The sequence below is a fragment of the Scyliorhinus torazame genome, unplaced genomic scaffold (genome assembly GCF_047496885.1).
Source record: "Scyliorhinus torazame isolate Kashiwa2021f unplaced genomic scaffold, sScyTor2.1 scaffold_1617, whole genome shotgun sequence".
Lineage (NCBI taxonomy): Eukaryota > Metazoa > Chordata > Chondrichthyes > Carcharhiniformes > Scyliorhinidae > Scyliorhinus > Scyliorhinus torazame.
In genome coordinates, this window is record NW_027309344.1 from 1 (window position 1) to 10000 (window position 10000).

The 10000-nt window shown below is 59.4% G+C and overlaps 1 long non-coding RNA gene across 1 annotated transcript in view; it reads left to right on the forward strand.

The window, feature by feature from the left end:
• Positions 1–596: 596 nt before the first annotated feature.
• LOC140407586 (uncharacterized) overlaps positions 597–10000 on the forward strand; it is a 17281-nt gene continuing 7877 nt past the window's right edge. The window contains exons 1-2 of the long non-coding RNA XR_011939708.1: positions 597–744; positions 5173–5608. This is a non-coding gene — a long non-coding RNA (uncharacterized lncRNA). The remainder of the gene's footprint in view (positions 745–5172; positions 5609–10000) is intronic.

The window sequence follows — 10000 nt, forward strand, 5'->3', positions numbered from 1 at the left end:
AGAGAGACAGAGAGAGACAGAGAGAGAGAGAGACAGAGAGAGAGAGAGAGAGACAGAGAGAGAGAGAGAGACTGAGAGAGAGACAGAGACACAGCTCTGTGTATGTGTGGGGGGGGGGTCTGTAAGTCGCGTGTAGGCCCGATTCCCCCCCCCCCCCCATGTCGCGCCCTCGAGGATATCAGCGAACCCGCCGGCGTTTTATTTATTGCTGTTTAAACGACAACGGGATCACTCGCAACGAGAGGATTCCAGAACCCCAGAGCCATTCCCTCCCAACTCCAATTCCACCAACCGCCCCGGGGTGGGGGTGTGTGTGGGGGGGGGGGGGGCGATTCGAGCCCAGGGGGGTGGGGTTCCGGCCGTCCGCTGGTAACGCTGCCCGAGCCCCCCTCCCAGGACCCCGCCCAGCGGCAGGGCGCGCAGGCGTGTGACGTGGGAACCACCGAATGGTTTCTGCACAGCCGCAGGTCGACGTCGCTTCTGCGGTCCATCCATCTGGTGCCCCGCCCTCTGTCTTTCGCGCCCGCCGCCCCGCGCTGCAGGAGGGGATGTGTTTGCACCGGAGAGCGAGCGGAGGGGATTCGACGGAGGGTGGGCCGGGGGGGGCTCGAACATTTGAGCGCCCTTGCCCCGCAGTCGGTTTTAGACGCTCGGTCAAGGGGACTCTAATCATCTCCGCCTTCCTCTCTCTCTCTCCAGAGCCCGCAAGAAAGGCAGATCCTCGAGAGATGTGGAACCCACCAGGTAGGTGACCAGCGGACAGAGCCGGGCCTGAGAGGACACCTCCTCTCTTCAACGCTTCCCGTGGGAACGATCTGCGTCTCTCTCTCCCTGCTCTGTCTCTGTCTCTCTCACTGTCTCTGTCTCTCTCACTGTCTCTGTCTCTCTCTGTCTCTCTCTCTCTCTCTCTCTGTCTCTCTCTCTCTGTCTATCTCTCTCTCTCTCTCTCTCTCGTTCTCTCTCTGTCTCTCTCTGTTTCTGTCTCTCTCTCCTTGTCTCTCTCTGTGTCTCTCTCTGTCTCTCTCTCTCTGTCTCTCTCTCTCTGTCTCTCTCTCTGTCTCTCTCTCTCTCTCTGTCTCTCTCTCTCTCTCTCTGTCTCTCTCTGTCTCTCTCTCTGTCTCTCTCTCTGTCTCTCTCTGTCTCTCTCTGTCTCTCTCTCTGTCTCTCTCTCTCTGTCTCTCTCTGTCTCTCTCTCTGTCTCTCTCTCTCTCTCTCTGTCTCTCTCTCTGTCTCTCTCTGTCTCTCTCTCTCTCTCTCTCTCTCTCTGTCTCTGCTCAGGGTCTCTGCCTGGGGGTGGGTAGGCATTGGGGGCTGGGGCAGTCTTGTTGAACAGCAACACCCCCACCCTGACCTAGCGGGGGTGAATCGGACGGTCCCAGGCATTGTCCGTAGATTTCTGATCCTTTGCTGCTTGTGTGTGTCGGAGCTCCCTCCGCACTGACCCTCCCTCCGCACTGACCCTCCCTCCGCACTGACCCTCCCTCAGCACCGACCCTCCCTCAGCACTGACCCTCCCTCAGCACCGACCCTCCCACAGTGCGGCGCTCCCTCAGCACTGACCCTCCCACAGTGCGGAGCTCCCTCAGCACTGACCCTCCCACAGTGCGGCGCTCCTCAGCACTGACCCTCCCACAGTGCGGAGCTCCCTCAGCACTGACCCTCCCTCAGCACTGACCCTCCCTCCGCACTGACCCTCCCTCAGCACTGACCCTCCCTCAGCACTGACCCTCCCTCCGCACTGACCCTCCCTCAGCACTGACCCTCCCTCCGCACTGACCCTCCCTCCGCACTGACCCTCCCTCAGCACTGACCCTCCCTCAGCACTGACCCTCCCACAGCACTGACCCTCCCACAGTGCGGCGCCCCCTCAGCACCGACCCTCCCTCAGCACTGACCCTCCCTCAGCACCGACCCTCCCTCAGCACTGACCCTCCCACAGTGCGGAGCTCCCTCAGCACTGACCCTCCCTCAGCACTGACCCTCCCTCAGCACTGACCCTCCCACAGTGCGGAGTTCCCTCAGCACTGACCCTCCCTCAGCACTGACCCTCCCTCAGCACTGACCCTCCCACAGTGCGGCGCTCCCTCAGCACTGACCCTCCCACAGTGCGGCGCTCCCTCAGCACTGACCCTCCCACAGTGCGGAGCTCCCTCAGCACTGACCCTCCCACAGTGCGGAGCTCCCTCGGCACTGACCCTCCCACAGTGCGGCGCTCCCTCAGCACTGACCCTCCCACAGTGCGGAGCTCCCTCAGCACTGACCCTCCCACAGTGCGGCGCTCCCTCAGCACTGACACTCCCACAGTGCGGAGCTCCCTCAGCACTGACCCTCCCACAGTGCGGCGCTCCCTCAGCACCGACCCTCCCACAGTGCGGAGCTCCCTCACACTGACCCTCCCACAGTGCGGCACTCCCTCAGCACTGACCCTCTCACAGTGCGGAGCTCCCTCAGCACCGACCCTCCCACAGTGCGGCGCTCCCTCAGCACTGACCCTCCCACAGTGCGGAGCTCCCTCAGCACTGACCCTCCCACAGTGCGGAGCTCCCTCAGCACTGACCCACCCACAGTGCGGAGCTCCCTCAGCACCGACCCTCCCACAGTGCGGCGCTCCCTCAGCACTGACCCTCCACAGTGCGGAGCTCCCTCAGCACCGACCCTCTCACAGTGCGGAGCTCCCTCAGCACCGACCCTCCCACAGTGCGGCACTCCCTCAGCACTGACCCTCTCACAGTGCGGAGCTCCCTCAGCACTGACCCTCCCACAGTGCGGAGCTCCCTCAGCACAGACCCTCCCACAGTGCGGCACTCCCTCAGCACTGACCCTCTCACAGTGCGGAGCTCCCTCAGCACCGACCCTCCCACAGTGCGGAGCTCGCTCAGCACTGACCCTCCCACAGTGCGGCACTCCCTCAGCACTGACCCTCCCACAGTGCGGCACTCCCTCAGCACTGACCCTCTCACAGTGCGGAGCTCCCTCAGCACCGACCCTCCCACAGTGCGGAGCTCGCTCAGCACTGACCCTCCCACAGTGCGGCACTCCCTCAGCACTGACCCTCTCACAGTGCGGAGCTCCCTCAGCACCGACCCTCCCACAGTGCGGAGCTCGCTCAGCACTGACCCTCCACAGTGCGGCGCTCCCTCAGCACTGACCCTCCCACAGTGCGGCGCTCCCTCAGCACTGACCCTCCCACAGTGCGGGCGCTCCCTCAGTACTGACCCTCCCACAGTGCGGCGCTCCCTCAGCACTGACCCTCCCACAGTGCGGCGCTCCCTCAGCACTGACCCTCCCACAGTGCGGCGCTCCCTCAGCACTGACCCTCCCACAGTGCGGCGCTCCCTCGGCACTGACCCTCCCACAGTGCGGCGCTCCCCTCAGCACTGACCCTCCCACAGTGCGGTGCTCCCTCAGCACTGACCCTCCCACAGTGCGGCGCTCCCTCAGCACTGACCCTCCCACAGTGCGGCGCTCCCTCAGCACCGACCCTCCCAGAGTGCGGAGCTCCCTCAGCACTGACCCTCCCACAGTGCGGAGCTCCCTCAGCACCGACCCTCCCCACAGTGCGGAGCTCCCTCAGCACTGACCCTCCCACAGTGCGGAGCTCCCTCAGCACTGACCCCCCCCACAGTGCGGAGCTCCCTCAGCACTGACCCTCCCACAGTGCGGCGCTCCCTCAGCACTGACCCTCCCACAGTGCGGAGCTCCCTCAGCACTGACCCTCCCACAGTGCGGCGCTCCCTCAGCACTGACCCTCCCTCAGCAGCGACCCTCCCTCCGCACCGACCCTCCCTCCGCACTGACCCTCCCTCAGCACCGACCCTCCCTCAGCACTGACCCTCCCTCAGCACTGACCCTCCCTCAGCACTGACCCTCCCGCAGTGCGGAGCTCCCTCAGCACCGACCCTCCCACAGTGCGGAGCTCCCTCAGCACTGACCCTCCCACAGTGCGGAGCTCCCTCAGCACCGACCCCTCCCACAGTGCGGCGCTCCCTCAGCACTGACCCTCCCACAGTGCGGAGCTCCCTCAGCACTGACCCTCCCACAGTGCGGCGCTCCCTCAGCACTGACCCTCCCACAGTGCGGAGCTCCCTCAGCACTGACCCTCCCACAGTGCGGAGCTCCCTCAGCACTGACCCTCCCACAGTGCGGCGCTCCCTCAGCACTGACTCTCCCACAGTGCGGAGCTCCCTCAACACTGACACTCCCACAGTGCGGAGCTCCCTCAGCACTGACCCTCCCACAGTGCGGAGCTCCCTCAGCACTGACCCTCCCACAGTGCGGAGCTCCCTCAGCACTGACACTCCCACAGTGCGGAGCTCCCTCAGCACTGACCCTCCCACAGTGCGGGTGCTCCCTCAGCACTGACACTCCCACAGTGCGGGAGCTCCCTCAGCACTGACCCTCCCACAGTGCGGAGCTCCCTCAGCACTGACCCTGCCACAGTGCGGCGCTCCCTCAGCACTGACCCTCGCACAGTGCGGCGCTCCCACAGCACTGACCCTCCCACAGTGCGGAGCTCCCTCAGCACTGACCCTCCCACAGTGCGGCGCTCCCTCAGCACTGACCCTCCCCACAGTGCGGCGCTCCCTCAGCACTGACCCTCCCACAGTGCGGAGCTCCCTCAGCACTGACCCTCCCACAGTGCGGCACTCTCTCAGCACTGACCCTCCCACAGTGCGGAGCTCCCTCAGCACTGACCCTCCCACGGTGCGGAGCTCCCTCAGCACTGACCCTCCCACAGTGCGGCGCTCCCTCAGCACTGACCCTCCCACAGTGCGGCGCTCCCTCAGCACTGACCCTCCCACAGTGCGGCGCTCCCTCAGCACTGACCCTCCCAGAGGTCCCGGAGACGGGGTGGGCGGGAGGCGAGGGAAATATTGCGGGAAAGTGAGAGTCGTTTTTTCCGAAGCGGGGGCTCGCCCTCTGCACACAAAAGGAGCACGTCCGGGCTCTGCGTCTTTTCAATCCCCCTTCCTCCCCTGGAAACGCCTCATCCAATCGGAGGCCAACTGACCACCGCCCCTTTTGTACCGCGGTAACAATTGTGGTGAGAGTTTTCGATTTCGAATTTTCCCCGGGTTGAGTGTGGGATAAAATACTTTGACAACGGGCCTGGCTCCTCCCTCCCCACACCCCAAAGTGATCTTGTTCCTTTTTCTCCTCCTTTCTCCACAGGTCCGCCTTGCCCAGTTCCCGGAGGGCCCCCTCCTCACCCCCCGGGCGGGGACCCAGCCTACCCACCGGTTGGGCCCTACCCCGGCCCTCAACCTGGCCCCTACCCTGGACCCTACCCTGGACCCCACCCCGGGCCCCCACCATGGCCCTCATCCTGGTCCCTACCCCGGTCCGTACCCTGGACCCCACCCCGGGCCGTACCCTGACCACCACCACGGCCCCCACCACGACCACCACCCACGGCCCCCACCACGGTGTCGGGCCCGGGCACCCTGCCTTCCCTCCTCCCTGCCAGCCTGGATACCCCACCCAGCCCTTCCCCTGCCCCCCTGGAGCCCCCGGCGGACACCCCTGCGGACCCCACAAGAAGCACCACAAGAAGGAGAAGAAAGCTCACAAACACGGGAAACACGGCAAGCACGGCAAACACGGCAAGGTCAGTGCACCGCGGCGCGCGCCAAGACCTCCCCCGACTCCCCGCGATTCTGGCAAAGAAGGGGGGATGCGGTTGATCGTGAACAAACCCGATTGCTAACGCAGAATTAAGATATCTTTGATGTCGCGGCAGAAAATAACTTGCAACCGCCCCGTAAACCGACGCGAAGATAAGATCTGACCCCTGCCAGAACCCAAGCAGAAACTCTTGCTGCACGGCTTCTGGAGCTGCCGCTCGGCTTGTTTCAACGGTTGGGCCCTCCCCACTCATTGCCCATTCCCCCAGGTCCTCAGACAAGTCTGCCCCGCTCCAAAGACCGTTAATCTCTTTTTAAACCGAACTGCAGGGAAAGAGTCCCCGACCGGCGGGCACAGCTTCACCCAGAATCGGACAGGACCTGCAATCCCAATAAAAGTTCCTGATGCCTTAGCTCCGACACCCCCTGCCGACGACATGGACGCACCGAGGTGAAATCTGATTGACTCCACAGGGAGTCCCCTCAATCTAAACACAATCCCCTGAGCCCCAGGTTGTTTTTAGGATGGTTCGATTGCAACCCTCCCCCCCCCCCCCCCCCCCGTCTCCCAACCAATTTTCTATTAATAAATTACCGCAGCGGTCAAACACTCTCTACCCCAGGTTTTTAAACTCTTCCTGCGCCAATTCGCCGTGATTGGTGGAGTTGTGGATAGTGAGGAGGGCTGTTGTCGGCTGCAAAGAGACATAGATAGGATGCAGAGCTGGGCTGAGAAGTGGCAGATGGAGTTTAACCCTGAAAAGTGTGAGTTTGTCCATTTTGGAAGGACAAATATGAATGCGGAATACAGGGTTAACGGTAGAGTTCTTGGCAATGTGGAGGGGCAGAGAGATCTTGGGGTCTATGTTCATACATCTTTGAAAGTTGCCACTCAAGTGGATAGAGCTGTGAAGAAGGCCTGTGGTGTGCTCGCGTTCATTAACAGAGGGATTGAATTTAAGAGCCGTGAGGTGATGATGCAGCTGTACAAAACTTTGGTAAGGCCACATTTGGAGTACTGTGTACAGTTCTGGTCGCCTCATTTTAGGAAGGATGTGGAAGCTCTGGAAAAGGTGCAAAGAAGATTTACCCAGGATGTTGCCTGGAATGGAGAGTAGGTCTTACGAGGAAAGGTTGAGGGTGCTAGGCCTTTTCTCATTAGAACGGAGAAGGATGAGGGGCGACTTGATAGAGGTTTATAAGATGATCAGGGGAATAGATAGAGTAGACAGTCAGAGACTTTTTCCCCGGGTGGAACAAACCATTACAAGGGGACATAAATTTAAGGTGAAAGGTGGAAGATATAGGAGGGATATCAGAGGTAGGTTCTTTACCCAGAGAGTAGTGGGGGCATGGAATGCACTGCCTGGGGGAGTAGTTGAGTCGGAAACATTAGGGACCTTCAAGCAGCTATTGGATAGGTACATGGATTACGGTTAAATGATATAGTGTAGATTTATTTGTTCTTAATCCAGGACAAAAGTTCAGCACAACATCGTGGACCGAAGGGCCTGTTCTGTGCTGTATTTTCTATGTTCAAAGATCTAATTCAAGAGCGGACTATACGGTCAATGGAAGGGTCCTGGGGAAAATTGATGCACAGAGAGATCTGGGAGTTCAGGTCCATTGTACCCTGAAGGTGGCAACGCAGGTCGATAGAGTGGTCAAGAAGGCATACAGCATGCTTGCCTTCATCGGACGGGGTATTGAGTACAAGAGTCGGCGGGTCATGTTACAGTTGTCTAGGACTCTGGTGAGGCCACATTTGGAATACTGCGTGCAGTTCTGGTCGCCACATCACCAGGAGGATGTGGATGCTTTGGAGAGGGTGCAGAGGAGGTTCACCAGGATGTTGCCTGGTACGGAGGGCGCTAGCTACGAAGAGAGGTTGGGTAGATTAGGATTGTTTTCGTTGGAAGTTGAGGGGGGACCTGATTGAGGTCCACAAAATTATGAGAGGTATGGACAGGGTGGATCGCAACAAGCTTCTTCCAAGAGCGGGGGTGTCAATTACAAGGGGTCCCGATTTCAAGGTGAGAGGGGGAAAGTTTCAGGGAGATGTGCGTGGAAAGTTTTTACGCAGAGGGTGGTGGGTGCCTGGAACGCTTTGCCAGCGGAGGTGGTAGAGGCGGGCACGATAGCGTCATTTAAGATGCATCTGGACAGATATATGACGGGCGGGGAACAGAGGGAAGCAGATCCTTGGAAAATAGGCGACAGGTTTAGATAAAGGATCTGGATCGGCGCAGGCTGGAAGGGCCGAAGGGCCTGTTCCTGTGCTGTAATTTTCTTTGTTCTTTGTTCAAATACAACATACGTCTGAAATTTCTACCTTAATCTCTGAGAAAATGTGCAAACTCCAAACGAACATTCACCCGGGGTCGGAATCGACCCCTGGCCCGTGGTGTTGTGAGGCAGCAGCGCTAACCCCTCCAGATCCCCGCCCTCCGCCCCCCCCCTCCCCTCCCCCTCCCCCTCCAAAGCCTGTCCGCCATCCACAAGTCAGGAGCGTGCCGGGATGAGCGGCGGCTCCCGACGGGCTGGACAGCGTCCGGGGCGAAACAGCCCCCCCCCCCGGCATTCGCTCCCTCCGCCTCCCGGGGGCACCATCGCGACCCCCCCCCCCCCCCCACCACCCACCAGACCGTGCCTCGCGCAACCCACAAGTAGAGGGGGTCGGCTGTGGGTTGTGGCTCCGTGAGCGGGCAGCTCCCGCGGGCAGCAGTCGTGAGCGCTGGGCCAACAAACAAATTCAAGAGGACCGATCGACCAGACGGCGCAAACAAGACGAAGCCGCCGGAGCCGTACGTCTTTTCTGAGTACGCCGGGGACTTGGAGAGAGATCCCTGTTGCCTTCTCCATGATCACCCCCATCCAACACCCCCCCCCACCCCCTCCCCAGCCACCGCAACCTCCCCTCAGCCAATCAGAGCTGACCTGAAAACCGATCGGGGGGGGGGGGGGGAGTGCGCCGAGCTGAGGCAGAGTAAAGGGGTCAGTGATTGGTGAGAGTGAGGAGGGGTTGCAACAAAGAACAAAGAAATGTACAGCACAGGAACAGGCCCTTCGGCCCTCCAAGCCCGTGCCGACCATGCTGCCCGACTAAACTACAATTTTCTACACTTCCTGGGTCCGTATCCCTCTATTCCCATCCTATTCATGTATTTGTCAAGATGCCCCTTAAATGTCCCTATCGTCCCTGCTTCCACTACCTCCTCCGGTAGCGGGTTCCAGGCACCCACTACCCTCTGTGTAAAAAACTTGCCTCGTACATCTACTCTAAACCTTGCCCCTCTCACCTTAAAACCTATGCCCCCTAGTAATTGACCCCTCTACCCTGGGGAAAAGCCTCTGACTATCCACTCTGTCTATGCCCCTCATAATTTTGTAGACCTCTATCAGGTCGCCCCTCAACCTCCGTCGTTCCAGTGAGAACAGACCGAGTTTATTCAACCGCGCTCCTCATAGCTTAATGCCCTCCATACCAGGCAACATTCTGGTAAATCTCTTCTGCACCCTCTCTAAAGCCTCCACATCCTTCTGGTAGTGTGGCGACCAGAATTGAACACTATACTCCAAGTGTGGCCTAACTAAGGTTCTATACAGCTGCAACATGACTTGCCAATTCTTATACTCAATGCCCCGGCCAATGAAGGCAAGCATGCCGTATGCCTTCTTGACTACCTTCTCCACCTGTGTTGCCCCTTTCAATGACCTGTGGACCTGTACACCTAGATCTCTCTGACTGTCAACACTCTTGAGGGTTCTACCATTCACTGTATATTCCCGACCTGCATTAGACCTTCCAAAATGCATTACCTCACATTTGTCCGGATTAAACTCCATCTGCCATCTCTCCGCCCAAGTCTCCAGACAATCTAAATCCTGCTGTATCCTCTGACAGTCCTCATCGCTATCCGCAATTCCACCAACCTTTGTGTCGTCTGCAAACTTACTAATCAGACCAGTTACATTTTCCTCCAAATCATTTATATATACTACAAAGAGCAAAGGTCCCAGCACTGATCCCTGTGGAACACCACTGGTCACAGCCCCCCAATTAGAAAAGCATCCCTCCATTGCTACTCTCTGCCTTCTATGACCTAGCCAGTTCTGTATCCACCTTGCCAGCTCACCTCTGATCCCGTGTGACTTCACCTTTTGTACTAGTCCACCATGAGGGACCTTGTCAAAGGCCTTACTGAAGTCCATATAGACAACACCCACTGCCCTACCTGCATCAATCATCTTAGTGACCTCCTCGAAAAACTCTATCAAGTCAGTGAGACACGACCTCCCCTTCACAAAACCGTGCTGCCTCTCACTAATACGTCCATTTGCTTCCAAATGGGAGTAGATCATGTCTCGAAGAATTC